Source organism: Antechinus flavipes, chromosome X, assembly GCF_016432865.1.
Source record: "Antechinus flavipes isolate AdamAnt ecotype Samford, QLD, Australia chromosome X, AdamAnt_v2, whole genome shotgun sequence".
NCBI classification, from domain to species: Eukaryota; Metazoa; Chordata; class Mammalia; order Dasyuromorphia; family Dasyuridae; genus Antechinus; species Antechinus flavipes.
Window position 1 is genome coordinate 43,275,011 of NC_067404.1, and position 19,212 is coordinate 43,294,222.

At 45.2% G+C, this 19,212-nt stretch overlaps 1 non-coding gene across 1 annotated transcript; it reads right to left on the minus strand.

Annotated features, from left to right (window-relative positions):
- Positions 1–383: 383 nt before the first annotated feature.
- Positions 384–456, minus strand: TRNAW-CCA (transfer RNA tryptophan (anticodon CCA)). Its single transcript has one exon. It is a non-coding gene; the product is annotated as a tRNA-Trp (tRNA).
- Between the last annotated feature and the right edge of the window lie 18,756 nt (positions 457–19,212).

The following is a 19,212-nucleotide window of genomic DNA, read 5'->3' on the forward strand; positions in this document are numbered from 1 at the left end:
GAGATTGAGAAAGGCAACAGCCCAGAAGACAGGTAGTAAAAGGGTTATTATTCCCATTTTGCAGAAGAGGGAAGTGAAGTTCAGAGAGGGAAAGCAACCTATCTGTAATCCACAGGGCTCCCAATGGGAGGGCTCCTCACCAGGACTCAGTGCTGCTTAGAGGCAGCTATTCTGCCAGTCTGCTGAGTTCATTTCATTCCCTAGAGTTCCCATGATTTTATTTTTGGTCTAGATCCTGGCACACAGCAGGCACTCGGTTGGTTGCCGTCCTTCGTTCTCGGAGAAAGCCAAAATGACATGAGTTTTTGGGGGGCAGCATACACTTGTGACCTCCTGTGAGTTGAGATGTGCCCTAAGACATTAAAGTTGGAAAAACAAAAGTTTGACCTTGACGTGGTTCGAACACGTAACCGTCTGATCTGGAGTCAGACGCGCTGCCGGTTGCGCCACAAGGTCCTCCGACAGAAGCTGCCGGCAGGTACCTACTTACTGAATAGGAGCCCACTTGCCAGGGACTATAGACCAACATCCTATCATGTTGATGTCATGGGCTTCCTTCAGAATTCTCTTGACCTCATCTTACCGGTTGAAAAGTGTCGTTGGGAGAAGGTTCCTTGGGCCTCGCACACCGGCCCAGGGCTCCAGGGCACAAAGAATGGAAAGCAGCCTTGGCCCCCACACAGGGCTTCTCTCCTCTTGGAGACTCCCCCCCCAGGGCCTGTAGAACCTTGGCATGGAACCCTGGGCACGCCCCCCGGCCCTATCTACCGCCTCCAAGGCGGGGCTTAAAGGGGCCTCTCCTGGACTTGCTCTACCATATTGCTCAGTCTCTCTCTCTGTCTCTCAGTCTCCGTCTCTGTCTCTGTCTGGTAGAATTATACAAATTTAGATCTACTCCGATGCCTTCCTCTTACAGAGAAACAGCCGCCCTGGGGACATCCCCCCTGCCCCTCCCCAGGCCTCTCCCCTTTGGATCCCTGTCCGCGCCTGCCTTGAAGTGGATCCTCCAGAGGACTTCTTGTCTCCTTTTCCATGCGAGTAGACTGGAAGAGCGGCGCTGCTCACTTGCTCCCGGGACCCAGGAGTCCATTCCCAGGAGCCCGGGGGCACAGGAGTCGCTATGGGGAGGGGGGGCGTGGGGTCTGTGAGGCGCCGCGGACCCTCTGGGATGACGGCTTGCCACCCACCTGAGTCTGATCAGGTCCAAGAAGGAGCCGCAACGGGGGGCGCGGGTGGGGAATGGCAGCACTAGGGAAAGCTCAGACAGCGGGAGCCACCATCTGCAATCTGGGAGGTTCTGTCACCTCTGGGAGATGGCAGGATAGCAGCCCCTCTTCTGGTTTCCGTAGAAGAAGGGGACTCCTCCCCCATTCCAGCTCAGATTGACTAGAGGCTGAGGCTCAGTGGCCCTCAGTGGGTCTCAGGTTAACTTTCTGCTGCTGACTCTCGGGACTGGGAGTAGGAGGACCTGATTCACTGAGCATCCAACTGGCCGTTCCAATTGGACAGTGCTCTTTCCTTCCTCTCTACCTCCTTCCCTCTTTCCTCCCTCCTTCCTTCCCTCCTTCCTTCCTTCCTTCCTTCCTTCCTTCCCTCCTTCCTTCCTTCCTTCCTTCCTTCCCTCCTTCCTTCCTTCCTTCCTTCCTTCCTTCCTTCCTTCCTTCCTTCCTTCCTTCCTTCTTTCTTTCTTTCTTTCTTTCTTTCTTTCTTTCTTTCTTTCTTTCTTTCTCTCTCTCTCTCTCTCTCTTTCTTTCTTTCTTTCCTCCTTCCCTTCCTCTTTTCATTCCTTCCCTCCTTCCTCTCTCCTTCCTTCTTTCTTTCCTTTCTTTCTTCCATTCTTCCTTTCCTCCTTTCTTTTCTCCCTTCCTTCCTTCCTTTCTTCCCTCCTTCCCTTCCTTCATCCAGATAGGATATCATATCCTTATCTACCAATGCACTTGAAGCACTTTTTTTTCTCTTTTGCACCTCTGAACCCTCCCAAGAGGTTTATTGGCTAGATTTCTTTCCAAAGGACCAGGCCTTAAACCAAAACCAACCAGATTCTCATTGGCCACCAATAGGTTCTCAGGCAAGTCCCATTTGGTCATTGTTTGGGTCCTGACTGACTCAGATTGAATATAAATAGCAATCGTGTCTGTTTTGGCCAGAAAACCTGGAAAGTCTTCCCCTCCCCATTCATTCATTCATTGAGATTTTTTTGGACTAGGTGAAAGAGGAGATTTTTTTGCCTCAGTTGTTCCCTAGCCTTAATCACTGAGCTGGTATTGCTTCAGTCAAACTGAGACCTGTTGAAGACCTTAGCTTTAAAAGGCTGAGGTCTCCTGCATCCAGGACCATCTCCAGTCCTCCTGATTTCTATCTGGCCACTGGATCCAGCTGGCTCTGCAGGGGAAAGGGAGGCCGGTGACCTTGCCCAGCCTCTCTCACTTAAATCCAACTCATTTGCAAGTTATGACATGGCCTCCCTGATGTCATGGTCCTCTTGGAGAATGAAGGACAAAAAATTGTCTTTCTCCACTTGGCTACTAAAGTGATTTTCCTGTGGCACAGATCCAACCAGGCCACTCTCCTCCTCAGTCAACTCTAATGGCTCCGTATTGACTCCAGGAACACATCCGAAATGCTGTTTGGCATTCAAAGCCCATCATAACCTCGCCTCCCTCCTACCTTTTCAATTTTCTTATACCTTATTCCTTGATACAACAAATACTTTTCAATCCAGTCTCCTAGGTGTTCTTTCAACAAGACCCTCCACTTCTTGACTCCGAGTAGTTTCTCTGGCTAGTCCCCATGCCTGGATTGCCTTCCCTGCTCAGCTCTGACTATTGACCTCCCTGGCTTCCTTTAAGTCTCCACCAAAATTCCATCTTCTGCAGGGAGTCTTCCTCCATCCCTCTCAGTCCTCATTCTAATAAGCCCTCCTTTACTCTTTTATTTACTTCCTATTGAATCTGTGGATTGCTTGTTTTGTATGTATTGTTTACTTATCACCTCCCCCATTAGATTATAAACTCTCAGAGGGCAGGAACTGTCATTTACTTCTTTTTGTATCTCCAGAGCTTAGCAGAATGGTTGGCACACTGGTACATTGAAAACCCTTAACAAACGTCCATTGGTTGATCCACTGGCTTCCTTGACTTCTGACTGGCTTCCTTGACCTCTCCCTGGCCATCCCTTCCTTATGTGTTGTCTTCCTTTATTAGAGTGTAAGTTCTTTGAAGGCAGAGACAACTTTTTTGGTTGTATTTGTATTCCAGTACTTAGCACAGTGTCTGGTACATAGTGCTTCCTTCCTTCAATTCCATCACAGTTCCATTGCTGTTTGTCCTTATTCTCCAAGAGGACGGATGACACCAGGAGGGCAGGGTCTTGACTTGTTTGGGAATTGGACTTCAGTGAGGCAGGGCTGGGCGAGATCACCAGCCTCAGTCTCTCCTCCAGGATCATCTGAGTCCAGTGGCAAGACATAGGTCTTGGGACTCCCAGTCCCAAGAGAATAATGGAGTCAGCAGCAGAAAGTTAACCTGAGACCCACTGAGGGCCACTGAGCCTCAGCCTCTAGTCAATCTCAGCTGGAATGGCGGAGGAGTCCCCTTCTTCTACGGAAACCAGAAGAGGGGCTGCTATCCTGCCATCTCCCAGAGGTGACAGAACCTCCCAGATTACAGATGGTGGTTCCCATTGTCTGAGCTTTCCCTAGTGCTGCCATTCCCCACCCCGCGCCCCCCGTTGTGGCTCCTTCTTGGACCTAATCAGACTCAGGTGGGTGGCAAGCCCTCAGCCAAGTGGGTCTGTGGCGCCTCACAGACCCCACGGCACCTGCGCCCCCCCCCCAGCGACTCCTGTGCCCCCGGGCTCCTGGGAATGGACTCTTGGGTCCCGGGAACAAGTGAGCAGCGCCGCTCTTCCAGTCTACTCACATTGGAAAAGAAGACAAGAAGTCCACTGGAGAATCCACTTCAAGGCAGACGTGGACAGGGATCCAAAGGGGAGAGGCCTGGGGAGGGGCAGGGGGGATGTCACCAGGGCGGCTGTTTCTCTGTAAGAGGAAGGCATCGGAGTAGATCTAAATTTGTATAATTCTATGAGACAGAGACAGAGACAGAGACAGAGACAAAGACTGAGGGAGACAGAGACAGAGAATGAGACTTAAGACAGAGACTGAAAGAGAGAGAAACAGAGAGGAGTATGATAGATCAAGTCAAGGAGAGAGGCCCCTTTAAGCCTCACCTCAGAGGTGGGAATGCAGGCAAGGGGGCGTTTCCAGGGTTCCATGCCAAACTGTAGGGTTCTACTGGCCCTGGGGAGAGAGTGTCCAAAGAGATCCCCTCTTTGTGTCCTTGAGCCGTCGGTCAGTCTGCTGAGACCCAAGGAACCTTTCTGCCAACCGTTTTTTCAACGGATAAGATGAGGTCAAGAGAATTCTGAAGGAAGCCCATGATGTCAACATGATTTTGGTCCATAGTCCCTGGCAAGTGGACTCCTATTCATTAAGTATGTACCTGACAGTCACTTCTCCCGGAGAACTTTGTGGTGCAATGGGCAGCGTGTCTGACTCCAGTTCAGAAGGTTATGTGTTCGAACCATGGTTCCTTTTTCCAACCCTACCATTTTAGAGCACTTCTACTTGACTGGACACAGTGTACATTGACCCCAAGATAGCCATGTCATTTTGGCCTTCTTCCAGAACGAAGGACAAAAACCAACCAAGTGCCTACTGTGGACAAGCATCTAGACCAAAAATAAAATCATGGGAACTCCAGGGAATGAAGAATCTTCCCATTAGGGAGTTCTGAGAATTACAGATAGGTTGCTTTCCCTCTCTAAACATCACTTCCCTCTTGTGCAAATGGGAATAATAACTCTTTTACTACCTACTTTCTGGGTTGCTTTTCATGGTACTTTGCCCAATGCTTTTGAACATCCTTGTGTGTGTCCTGAACCCTTTCGCACTCTGGAGAAGTCTATGGAGGGACCCTCTTCTCAGAAATGTTTTTAAATGCATAAAATGAAAAACAGAATTATAAAGGAAATCACTGGATGAGAATAAAATATTCATGGACTTTGTGATCTAGAGCCATTTGTGATCTTTGCAACTCTATGAGAGAATTTGGAGAGATAAATTCAGTGGGTCAGAGATAAATGGCAGTAGGGTGTCATATTACCAGTCTTGGCTCGTCATGGTATGGTTCCCTTCAGGGACTCCCTGGATGCACCACCTTTATGCCTCTTTCCTTGTGATATAATGGCAAAATACCTAGGCTAAAATACCAGAAGAGTTGTACAGAATGAAGAGATTGGACTAGATCAAAGGTTCTTAAACTATGGGTCATTACCCTATATGGGATCTCTTAACTGAATGTAAACATCCTGAAAAATTTGGCAACAGTAGAAGGTTTTTAAGTACCCTAAGTTCTGCAGTATCACATATTCTACCAAAATTTAATTCTTCATGTAAAAGTAAACCAGTACGTAAATCTTATTAACATGCAAATTTGCTTTCAGCTTTAATGAATGGTAAAATTACAGGTATATCAAAGAACTTTTAAAATACATTTTTTGTGATTTATTATAAGTTAATGTTCGATTTATATACCTGATTTGTGTATCTATATACCTGGGGGCACATAACAATTTCTCAGGTGAAAAGGAGTGACTAGCCAAAAAAGTTTAAGAAGCCCCTGACGAAATGGCTTCTCAGGTGCTAAATACTATTTTCAAAAGTCCCAGAAATGGCTGTTTATTTTAGTCCCTTCTTGTGCTCTAGAGGATTGAAGATCCTTTTCTATTTGAGTCTTAAATCCAGCTCTTTAGCTTGAGTTCAAAACTGCTGCCCGAGAAACTAGCCAGCTCCTTCACCCACTGGACCATTGCCCTCCTGGGATTTACCTGGGCTTTTGTTCTGAGCAGTACAAAAGCCTTCCCTTGTCTTCACTGAAAAGACTGAAATATTGGTGATTTCATATTTACAAGTCTACAGGTAAACCTCCCTCCAAACTTTGATGTTGAGGACCTTATCAAGCAACAAATAGCTTCTTCTTGCTCTGGCCTATGTTAACTGGGACCATGAAAAGAGCAATGGATTCAGAAAAGGTATTAGATTTACATCTAATGGTCCTGGATACAAGTATACCTGTCTGATCCTAATCACTTCTCTGATCCTCAGTTTCCTCTTTTTTAAAATAAGGTTAGAGAGACCGCTCTAGTGGCAGTGTCAAACTCTGACAGAAAAAAAGGTGGCCACCAAACCCTATAAAAGGACAGTGATGGCTACATATTATTGACTTTTAAAACCACATATTAACATTATTTATGTTTTATTGTCCTTTTATTTCTTTTGTTAAATATTAATCGTTGACATTTTAATCTGGCTCTCTTGGCACTGTGTTTGACACCTTTGGACTAGGTGACATCTAAGGTTTCCTCTAGTTTTAAGTTCGTGATACTGTGAACCTTCTCAAAGGCTCTTTCCATTGCTCCTTCAGTTGGGATTAACACCTCCTGGATTCTCTCTGTACTCATCTGTCTCACAGTGTCAACCAGTTTTTCTTTGAACTTTTCACAAGCCTATCCTTCCTCCATAATTCCCAGCCTGGGAAAGTTGGGGGTTGGGAGTGGGAGACAGGCTGGATTCAAGCACTAGAATTCACATTACACATTTCTTTGTTAAAGTTAGTCTTTAGCCTAGAGAGACTCACCTGAACTGATGCTAAGTGAGTAAAATCAAGAGAACATTGTACACCGCAACAACAGATTATGTGGTGATCAAATGTGATCTACTTGGCTCTTTTCAACAACGAAGTTATTTGAGCCAGTTCCAATAGATTGCATTCAGAGTAAGGATTATGGGGACTGAATGTGACTCACAACATAGTATTTTCATCTTTTTTGTTGTTCTTTGCTTGCTTGTTTTTTTTTTCTTTCTGATCTGGTTTTTCTTGTGCAGCTTGATAAATGTGGAAATATGTTTAGACCTTTGTGGGATTACTTGTTGATTAGGGGAGGGAGGGAGAAAAATTGTCTTTGCATGTATTCTGAAAAATAAAAAGCTATTATTTTAAAAAAATAAAGTTAGTCTTTACCCTGTCTTTGAAAATCAGTCTTGAATTCCCTGAAAATGAAATTTGAGTGACCCTAAGTTTACATGTCTACAGGTAAACCACCCTTCAATCTTTGATATTGAGAACCTTATCAATCAACAAATAGCCTCTTTTTGTTCTGGTCTATGCCAAATGGGGTCATGGAAAGAGCAGTGGAGTCAGAATTAGGGAGTGTGGGTGAACAGGCCACCCAAAATCCAGCCTGTGTTGATGGGTTACTATCTGTTATGATCTTGGGCAAGTAACTTATGTTCTCTTAACCTCAGCTTCCTCACTATAGACCAGAAATATCTATGATCCCAGATCTTTTAGAGCTAAATCCCAGATATCACAGACAGTTCATGTAAGATATCTGAGGAGTAAGACAGCATTGACAAATGGCAGGATTTGATTCAGCTCAAAGCTTCACAAGGAGCTAGTACCTGAGCTAAACCATGAAGAAAGCTAAAGGTTCTGAGACATGAAGAAAGGAGTGTATTGCAAACATGAAAGACAGCCTTCCAAAGGTATTCCAAGTCTACATAATCTATTTAGATCTTGGGCCAGAAGGGACTTTAGACATTATCTAGTTCCCATTCCCCCCTTTTGTAAATGAGGAAACAAGAACTTTCCCATAGTCACACAGTTAATAGGTGCCAAAAAAAACCAGGATTTGCCAATTTTTCTTGTGCAGCAAGATAACTGTATAAATAGGTATACATATATTGTATTTAACATATACTTTAACATATTTAACATGTATGGGACTGCTTGCCATCTAGGGGAGGAGGTGGGGGGAAGGAGGGGAAAAGTTGGAACAGAAGGTTTTGCGATTGTCAATGCTGAAAAATTACCCATAGATATGTCTTGTAAATAAGAAGCTATAATAAAAAAAATTTTAAAAACAGGATTTGAATTCAAGCGTTTTTGACTCCAAGTTCACGGAGCCAAGCAATGGAGTATTGAGTTTAGGGAAGAATTGGCAGACTGGTTGTCTAGAATATAGAAGGTGCGAAAGGGAATGTTTGGAAAATTAAGTTGGAGCCAGATTGTAGAGGATCTCTATTGGCCTCGATGGTCGATCCTAGAAGCAATAGGGAACCATGGAGGCTTTTGGAGTAGGATAGGGACTGACATGGTTAGGCTTGAGAATATTATTTTGGCAGCTGTATGGAAAATGATTGGGGAAGGGAGAAGTTTGAGGCAGGCCCCACCACTTAAATCTATTGTGACTGAGAAGGGAGGAAAATGGTGAAAATCCCTCCTCTGTGAAAGAGTGATAATTGTTTATTGCCTTCAGAAATGATGGCCCCATTGGGAACTCCATTTCTGTTTGCATGCCTCCTTTACAGTATTTATTCATTTAGTACGTGCATTTGGCTAACAGTATTCATGTCTTGGAATTCTCTCAGACCAGTGCATCTCTTTGGGATTTCACAAAGCAAAATAAATAACCCTTGGGTCGAAATGGTTTAATCTTTTTCTCTGTTCAAATTGAGACTAGTGTTGAGAATGGTGCCCATAACCCATCAGACGCCTCTAATTTGGAAGCTTGCATTTCAGAACACAGTGTTTTCATTAAGCAGTAGAGTTCGCTCACTTTGGGGAGACAGACAGAAACAGAAACAAATTGACTCAATGGTTTGCATGCTTTGTGACAAAATTGCTTATTATTGAGAGTGTAAATGTTTTCAGAAAATGAGAGACAGGTGGAAAGACAGGGTGGAGGAGGATGTGCAGGCTAGGAGAAGAAACCATACTTGCTTCATGATATGTCATATATGAACAGCATCACTGCTTCCTTAAACATATTAATAACTAGAGTTGACAGTCCTAGAGAGCTTTGCAGTCACAAAGTGCTTGACAGAGTTAGAATGAACACTGGATATAGAATCAGAGGACCTCACTTTGGCTCTTTGCCCAATCACTTGCTAGAGATGAATGTGGCCAAAATTCTTTCCTTCCCTGAGCCTCAGTTTCCTCATCTGGAAAATGGGGATGCTAATGTTTTCACAAGGTTATGGAGAGAAGAGTGCATGAGAACCCTTCATGAAAATGAGTGACACCTGTCCTTCAATGGACTCTGCCCATGAAACTCCAGTGGTTGAGCTCTCTTTGCTTCAAGGCTCAAATAAAGCTAGTCTGGCATTTAAAGTCCTTCACAATCTGCCTCCAGATGAGCTTTTCAGACTCTTCCACAGTGTTTTTGCCTCCTGTGCTCTGCTCCGGTCAAACTGGCCTGCTTGTTGTCCTTCACACAAAGTGTTCCATCTCTATCTTTGTGTCTTTGCATAGAATGGCCCTCATGCCTAGAATCCTTTCCTCTTTACTATTACCTCTTTAAACCCATAATTCCTGCATTGGAGGAGACAAAGAAAAATTTGAAACACAAGGTTTTACAAAGGTAAATGTTGAAAACTATCTTTGCATGTATTTGGGAAAATAAAATACTATTTTAAAAAAAGGAATAAAAAGCCCTAATTCCACTCAAGTTGCAATATCACCTACATGAGGCCTTTCCCAACCTTTCTCAGATCCTTATACTATCTCCTACCTTCACCTTCTCCATATTTACTTTGGATGAATTTGGTATATATTTATATGTGGACATGGTGGTATCCCCATTAAATTTCTTTTTCTAATAGTATTTTATTTTTCCAGATGCGTGCAAAAATAGTTTTCAACATTTACTCCTGCAAAACCTTGTGTTTCAAATTTTTGTCTTTCCCCAAGACAACAAGCAATAGGATATAGGTTAAACATGTGTAATTCTTACAAACATACATCCATATTTGTTGTGCTGCGTGAGAAAGATCAGATCAAAAGGGGAAAAAACAAGAGAAAGAAAGAAAAAACCAACAACAACAACAAAAGGTGAAAATCCTATGCTTTGATCCATATTCAGTCTTCATAGTTCTTTCTCTGGATGCAGATGGCTCTCTCTATCCCAAGTCTGTTGGAATTGCCTTCACTTCATTGTTGAAAAGAGCCAAGTCCATCACAGTGGATCATCACCTAGTTTTGTTATTACTGTGTATAATGTTCTCCTAATTCTGCTCACTTCACTCAGCATCGCTTCATGTAAGTCTGTCCAGGTTTTTTTTGAAATCATCCTGCTCATCATTTCTTACAGAACAATGATATTCCATTACCTTCACATACCATAACTTATCCAGCCATTCTCCAACTGATGGGCATCCACTCAGTTTCCAGTTCCTTGACATTACCAAAAAAAAAAAAAAAAACCCAAAACATTTTTGCACATGTGGGCCCTTTTCCCTCTTTTATGATCTCTTTGGGACATAGATCCAGGACACTGCTGGCTCAAAGGGTATGCACAATTGAGTAGCCCTTTGAGCATAGTTTCAAATTACTCTCCAGAATGGTTGGATCATTTCACAACTCCACCAACAATGCATCAGTGTCCCAGTTTTCCCACATCCTCTCCAACATTCAGGATTATCTTTTCCTGTCATTTTAGCCAACCTAAGAGGTGTGAAGTGGTACCTCCAAGTTGTTCTCAAATTGCATTTCTCTAATAGAATGTAAATTTCTTAAAGCAGGGACTCTTCTGTCCTATCTTTGCATCCCTAAGCTGTAAGCATGATGTCAAGCCCATGTTCCTCCTTCTGATACTCCTTAGCTATATAATTTTAGCCAGGCTTCTAAGTCTCAGTTTCTGTATCTGTGAAATGGGGCTAGAAGTAATTATATTTCCTGACTCACAGGATAGTTGAAAGGAAAGTGCTTAGGTTTCTTTTGATCCATGGTACCAGGCCCTGGGCATTGCTACCAAATTTAGAGTACTCTAATCAATCCCTCTTATCTATTTTGTTGCCATCCTAATCAATTTAATAAAATCCACCACTTGCAAAGAATACATTTAAAAATAAGCTTAATATGTGATGGAAATGTGAGCTATAATAATAATATCAATTATTATTATTTTTTATTCATAGTATTTTATTTTCCCAAATACATGCAAAGACAATTATTTTCAACATTTACCTTTGCCAAACCTTGTGTTCCAAATTTTTCTCCCTTTCTCCTTCCCTTCCCCTTTCTAAGGCAGCAAATAATTCAAAATAGGTTAAACATGTACAATTCTTCTAAACATTCAAATATTATTATGATGATTGTTAAATTTCATGAAAAATCATGGAAAGCTTCCTTTGAGACCCCTTCTGATGAATATGGCAGACAGTGGCTCTCTCTGGTAGACATGTAGAAGACTCATAGAATTTGGGCAAGCACGGATAGTTGGAAATATACAGTGTCGGAGGGAACACCCAGATTAATGCGATTCAAAGATCCATTCGAAAATATGACTCTTATAGTTTTGAACCTTCATTGAAAAGAGATCTCCCAGTCATAGCTTTTCTCTGTTGCTTACTTCAAAAGCATCATTCACCATAAGGGCCTTCTTGTCCTAGCCCTTGGGTGGGTTCTAGCCATGGGGCAGGGAGGAAAAACTGCTTTAGTTGGTGAATCTCTCTGATAGAGCGGCTTCTGCAGAACAATTATAACTCAGGGTCAGGGCTACTGGGTCTAACCTGCTCTAGACCTTTGACTCTACTATGAAGGTCAAAGGTACTTTTGTTGATACATGGCAGATTCCTCGAAAGAAGTATTTACAAAGTTGGGTGGATCTCCATATCCAAAGCTTTTTCTTTTTGTTCATTTATGCGGATCAGGTTGATCCCAAGGAGTTTGCCCTTGAGGTCCCAGGCAAAGGAAGATAATCTCTTTTCTCCCCACATGATTTAATTTTTTTCTGGTTATACACGTACCCTCATTTTTTTTACACATTTCCTTATGAATCATGTCAGGAGAGACAAATCAGAACAAAAAGGAAAAAAGCATGAAAGAAAAAAAGCAGAAAAAGGAAAAAAAGTGAACATAGTATATGTTGATTTCCATTTAGACTCCATCATTCTTTCACTGGATATAAATAGCATTTTCCATTGAAGGTTAATTGGGATTGCCTTGGTTCAGTGAACCACTGAGAAGAACCAAGACATTCATAGTTGATCATTGTAACAATCTTGTCACTGAGTACATTCCTGGTTCTGCTTGTTTTGCTCTGCATCAGTTCATATAAATCTTTCCAGGCCTTTCTGAACTCTACCTGCTCATCATTTCTCATAGAACAATAATATTCCATTATTTTCATAGACCATAACTTACTTGGCCATTATTCAGCCATTTCCCATTCAGCCATTCTGCAATCGTTGGGCATCTACTCACTTGAGGGTAATCTCTTCTTTCTGTTTCCCCAATGGGCAGAAGTCTCGGGTCCAGATTCCATTTATCTGTGCCTCTCTGTGGTTAGAGAGGCAAAATAGTTCAGCAGAAAGGATGTGTTGGGGCAGCAAGGTGGTGCAGTGAATTTAAATCGGACCTCAGCCACTTAGTAGCTATGTAACCCTTGACCAGTTATCCCTGTGGACCTCTAAAAAAGAAAAAAAAGGGGGGAGCATATTGACTTGGAATCATGTAAGACCTCTGTTCAACTTCCAGCACTACCATTTCATCTCATAGACTCTCAGTTTCCTCATTTGTAAAACCAAGGGAATACTTGTACTGCCCTCTGGGCATGAGGAGAGGGCTTTATGAATTTTAAAGCACTATGGAAAAGGGAACCTATATTAAGACAGACTAAGGATCCGGTCATAGTAGAAAGGGGAGTTGCTGCTGCTATTGACAACTCACATTTATATACCTTTGTGAAGCCTGGAAAATATTTTATTTCATTAGATTTTTACCACAGCCCCGTGAGAGAGGTACTATGAGTATTATACCAATTTTACAAATAGGGAAACTGAGGCTCAGTTTCAACTTCCTCCCGGGCACACGGCTAAAAAGTGTCTCACGTTGGATTTAACTCAAGTCTGTCACACTATCCCAGAATGCCCATATTGCCTCTCATCTTCCTGAGTTGACTTTGCCCAGAACAAGTTGGTTTGCCTCTGACCTAAGGTGCCCCGTACCAGTGTCTTGGACATACGATCCCTCACACACAGATCAGAAGTGCTGGGACAGAGTTCCGGACTCCAAGTCCAGAGCTCTTTCCACGAGGCCATATCTTTAATTACCTGCATCCCTAGATGTCTCATTCTGACTGGTTCTGATGCAAAAGGGGCACTGTCACCTTCTTATGGCACATTCTGGGAAAATGCCAAACTGCAGCTCACATAGAGGAATCCAAATACGGGGCTCCACTCTGGTGCTTCACTTCAGCAAAGAACTAGTGACGCGTCAGTGGCTTTTAGGACCTCGGCCCCAAATGAGGCAATATAAAGAAGTATTCATTTCTCCTAGAGAGTCTGAACCAGATAGGGCCTTCGTCCAAGTCCCTGCATTTTACTGGCGACGAGACTGGCTCTAAGAGTGACAGTGACTTGGCCAAAGTCATACGGCAAGATCTCAGCAAAGCTGGGACTAGAGCCCAGTCTTTTGACCCTCAGGCCTGTGCTCTTTGCTGCCTCACTAACAATAGCAAAAATGATGCATTCCCGGGACTGCAGTATGCAGATAGCAGTGACCTTTAAGTTCCCAGTATCATCAACTTTTTGTGGACCCATAATCTCTCTGGAAGGATGGTTCTCGAAAAAATAATGAAAATCATACCATGCTGAAGGAAAGAAAAGGGCCTGGTAAGACCTTAGCTTCCCTGATCGGTACATAAAAAACAAGGCAAGCTCTATCTGGGGCTATGAAACACAGAGACGATGCAAATTGTCTCAAAGAACCTGCAATTGAGCAGATTCTCTCCCTTATATTCTCTCTGCCCTCCATTTCTTCAAAATCACTGATAGGAGTTTTTCTTTGGTAACTAAGCTCATCAGCTCCCAGGAGAACCATTTGCCTTGTAATCAGGTGCCGGGATTGTAGGCTTCTTTTTAGTATCTCTCTTCCTTCCTGGAAGTAAGGGATACTTCCTTTAGTCTCTCTCACCAGGGGGTGATAATGGTGAAAAATCAGGAACAGGGTTGATTTTCTTTTTTAGCGGGAGGGAGCAAGGGGCACTGCCTCGAATCAGAGGATGGAGGCAACTGGCTGTTCTGCATTGTCTTGAACAGATCGACTTGGGACTGGGCGGAGGATAGGGGAAGAACGCAGTGGGGGCAAGGGCCCTGGACGGGGTCACAAGCGTGGTGGAACCCGGTGCCCCTTGTTAGCATCAGCCCCTCACTAAGATCTAGGATGAGCCGTTTTTCACCTTTGAGTTTCAGTTTCTTCCTTTGTAAAATGGAGCCAATCATACTTTCACTACCTTTCTCCTGGGGCTATTGTGAGGATCCAGTGAGATAATGGATAGAAAGTGATTGGGAATTGTAAAGTGCTATAGAAATGTTAACTGTTAGCAGCAGAGGCAACTTCTCCAGCTAATGGTCCTGTCACCAAAGCAAAGTGTGGCCCATCAGGAATTATCTTGCTCCTCCTTCCATGTCAGCACTGCCTCTCCCCTATCATTAGGATTGTGAGAAGACCATTTCTAAAATGGGGGGAAACTAGAAGACATCCCAGTCATCACTCTGAAATTCCCTCTTTTGTTCTGTTCCGAGTGCACTGGCAGTGGATGTGTGACATCACTGGCCGGCTCAATCGTTACACGGGAGCAAAATGGAAGGACTCGGGCAGAGGAAGAGAAAGGGACCAGATTTCTGAGGCTTCAGAGGCAAAGTGAACAGCGTTCCATGTGTCATTGGAGGAGTCGGGTCAAATTTGTTGGCTCCTGAGACTGTATCTAGGGAAGTTCTTTCCTCGTATTCCCAATAGGTTTGGGGTGACAGGGTATCTAACCTAGCTAGATGGAGAAGATGATCCCAGAGGATGGAGTGAGGAAATGAAGTCATAGAAGGGAGCAAAGAGATGACCCCAGAGGGCAGACCCTAGAGGAAGAAGGAACATGATTCCAGAAGGAAAGTCTCAGATGATGGAAAGGAATAACTCCTCTCCCTCCTTTCAGTCCAAGCTCTTGAAATTGTACCCAGATCAACATTACCTGGTGTGTCTATAGACTGCCCTATTGTTTGACTAATCACTGCAACCAAAACACCCTTCCCAGGTCACAGTTCTCTATATGTATCCCCACCCCCACCCCACCATTAGAGCTTAAGATCCTTTAGGTCAGGACTATCTTGTTTTTCATGTTTATATTCTGAATATTTAGTGCATTGATCGCACATAGTAATAATTTAAGACTTTTCCATCCATCCATTTGATGGATTCACCCACCCGCCCAAACATCTATCCACTCACCCACCTACCTACTCATCCATCCATCCATCCACTCACCCACCTACCTACTCATCCATCCATCCATCCATCCACTCACCCACCTACCTACTCATCCATCCATCCACCCACTCACCCACCTACCTACTCATCCATCCATCCATCCACTCACCCACCTACCTACCCATCCATCCATCCATCCATCCATCCATTCCCTCAAAAGATGGAGTTGAGCTATTTTAGAGGCTAAAACGAGATGGACTCAGAGAATGGCATGTGGAGGTTGACTTCAGAGAATGGACTCCAGAGGATAGAGATGATTCCGAGAACAGACTACAGGTGGTAGCGGACAGATAGAGGAGATTGCTTCAGAACCCGGACCTTAGAGGATAGAGAGAAAGGACCTCCTAGGGTAGGCTGGATTGTAGGAATTAAAAAGAAGGGTTAGACCTTGGAGTCTACCATCTTCCTGGAAAGTACCTGTATGAAGGCTTTGATTGGCTAAGGAGACATCCTCAGGTGAGGAAAACAGAATCAGAGGAACTGAGAGGAACGAGTCTGGAACAAGGGAGTAGCTCCTAGAGTGGGCTGCAACATGCTGCTCGGGGACATTCTGCCGGAACCTGAGGTTCTTATCTAGAGGGTCACCTGACTAGGGCAGGATCTCTGTTCACACGCTTGCCATTTCCATACCCATCCACCGAGGTGTTGTTGGTCAGAAGTCGGGAGGAAAGGGTCCACGTCCGAGTCACTATTGACAGTGGCGTGGAACTTCTGAGATAGCACTAGCTTCTCTCACTTCTCACCGGGGAGGCTGGGAAAAATCAATGAAATAATATCCAGCCAATTCACAGCCCAATTAATCAGTTGTGGCAGTGGTGTGTTTGAATTCCGGGGTTCCCGAGGGAAATTTTCAGAAAGGGTCCCTTTCCCCCCCGCTTAATTGCAATATAACTAGCTCTCCCGGAGAAAAGGGCTGTTTGGGCAGTATTTATAGCAATGATTTATGGCTCATCCCAATCTTTGAAAGAGACTGCGTGGATGGAGAGAAAGCAGCACTAGATGGGGAAGCAAGAGACCGGGTTTCCGGTCCAGAGCTGGATGCCCACTCCGTGTGACCTAGGATCTGTCCATTTCCTTCCTCGGGCTGCGCTCCCCTCCTTTAGAAAAGGAGCCCATGGCTTCCAAGCTCCCTTGCAGCTGGAATATTCCAGCTTTTACTTATTAGTATCTCCGATAAAAGGTTCTCGAGAGGAAAATGCTGAAAGTTTCTATCTCAAGCGGAGGCTTGGGGTGTAGTGTAGGTGTGTGGGTGGGGAGGTGATCTCGAGGCAGCAGGAGAGCCTTACAAATGGCAGCTTTGCCTTCCGAGGACCCGGGATGTGAGCTCCGGCTCAGCCACTTATTCCAGAGTGATTATTAGCAAATTGCTTAATCTCTTTGAATTTCAGAAAAGTGGGGCTGGTAATAGGACCATCACAAGCATGTTCGAGCTGGAAGGACCCTGGGAGACCGGGAGCTGTCCAACCCCCTCTTTTCGAAGAGTAAGAAACTGAGGCCCAGTGAGGGGGGGGGCGAGGAGGAGCTTGCCTGAAGCAGTACTTACCTCCCAGGCTTGTAGGAGATAATGGACTGAAAGGGCTTTGTAAATTGTTTATAGAAATGTGAGAGGTTATTAGTCTCTAAGATATTAGCGTCTAGTATGCGAGGGAATCCAAAGTGGTCGCAAATGAAGTGGTTTGAGCAATATTAGCTACATTTCAGGTATTCTCATCACCCAGATCACCCAGAGCTAGCTGAAGGGGGTGGGGGTGGGGGAAGAGAACAATGACAGCGTAAGCAATTCTGACGTTTTCTTCAGGCATCCTTTCCCTCCCTTCCCCCCTCCGCCTACTCCCCTTTCCAAGAGTAAACTCGGAATCGGTGCTGAATTGGGGGGAGGGGTTGATTCTTTCAGATGGGGGGGGGCATCTGAGAACCACAGTCCCCATTTCTCTGCTTTCCAGAATCATAGCTCTAGAGTGGCAAGGTACCCCTGAGGCCACAGTCCAATCCCTTCTTTATCCGGAGAAGGAAACTGAGGCCCAGGGAGTTTACGATGAAATGCATTTCTCTGAACCAACCTACGGGAGAGGGAGGCGAGTATGATGGTACCCAATTTCTAGAAGGGAAAACGGACTCAGAAGGGAAGTTCAAGGTCATGCAGTTCACTAGCAACCGAGTCAGGACCGGAATCCAGGGCCATGGAGCTAGGTCTAGCACTGCACAACACCTTTGGCTCTTGGTACATGGTCCACATTCTCTTCTAGAACGGCTAGGGTGATGGCAGCAACATTGCCTTCCGTCTCCCACCCACACCGACTCACGGAAGGGGCTGGATTGGGACCGGGACTTCGGTTTTCGGATTTCAGATGTCTCCAGCATACAGCAAAACTAATTAGGGTTGTGTCTAAGCTAATAGATCACCCACATAGCAGCCATTCCCCCCCCCCCCCAGAATCTCTCTAGCATTTGTCTTCTCCCATCTTCCCATTGTCAACAGTGGTTTCAAGAAGGCTTTAATCCCTAATTCTCTGCTATTTCAACAGCCGGCTTAACTGGCCTCCCAGCCTCCGGCCTCTCCCACCAGCAGGTCATTTTCCATGCTTCCTGGGTGATCTCCTTAGGGCGTCCCTAAAAGCCTGCTCTCAAAGTCTTTCAGCAGCTCCCCAGCCCCGGCGTTCTTTCCCACCCCACCTTCCCAGCGTTATCGAATTCTTTTCCTCCTCACACCACGTGCAGGCTAAATTGGACTCCTCACCATCTCCAGGTTCACGACTTGCTTTTTCCCATCCTCCTCCAATTCTTGGCTAGACTCCTCCCTCGTTTCCAACCGTTTTAGGCTACCTCTTCAAAGGAGCCTGCCCTGAGGCGCCCCCCTTTTCAGCCGTAAGTGAGCCGCTTTCTCCTCCCCCCCGCCCTTTTTTTTTTTTTTTTTTTTTTGCACTCGGGGCACCTCTCTATTAACAGTTATTTGTTGACTCATCCCATCCCTTCCGTTTGACTCTAAGTGCCCCGAGGGTAAGCGGAATCGTCCTGGGCAGTCCACGGCTTTGGATTCGGAGGCATCAAATACAGATATGACTCGGGGTCCCGGCTGTTCGACCTGTTCAATTGAGGAACAGACGCTACCGACGACAAGCACGCTATTAGCTCCTTTCCCGTCATCTCTGTCCCACCTCCACCGCTTACTACCTGTGTGACCTTGGGCCAGTAACCTATCGACGTCCCTGACCTCAGTTTCCTCCTCTGTAAAAGGAAGGATTTGGACTAGATAGCATCTGATCCTCTCCCTTCCCCTCCCCCCCCCATTTGACATCTTGGTTAAAGTCCCGAGAGCCCGGGCTCACAATAAAGGAGGTGGGGAAGAGAAAGAAGGTGAGACCACCGCCCCCCCCCCCGCCCCTTCTCCGAATGGCCAGCGCTGGCCGGCACCTCGGAATTCACGCAGGTCATCCTCCTTATTGGACAGAGGGGGTAATGGAGACACCCCAAGCTGATAAGGAGACTTGCCCAAGGTCTCTGAGAGTGGGAAGGTATCCCGCCTCCCAGCTACCGCCACGGCGCAGCCCCACTCCCACCCCATCCCCACCTCACGTCTCGAAACCAACCTGGTTCCAGCAGCTCCGACTTCAATTTGCCGAACCACTGAACCATCCCTAATACACCCCCTACCGAGGAAGACAGGTTCCCGAGAGAGTCCCGAGAGTCCCTCCATCCCAATTTCAAGGTGGGGTGGGGGGCTAAAGTAGGGAACCAGGAATTCTTCTAAGATAGACGGGTGCCAAAGCCACGGGACTCAGTTCGGACCCTAGAAAGGGAGCCGAGGGGTTTGGGGGATTTTTTTGGGGGG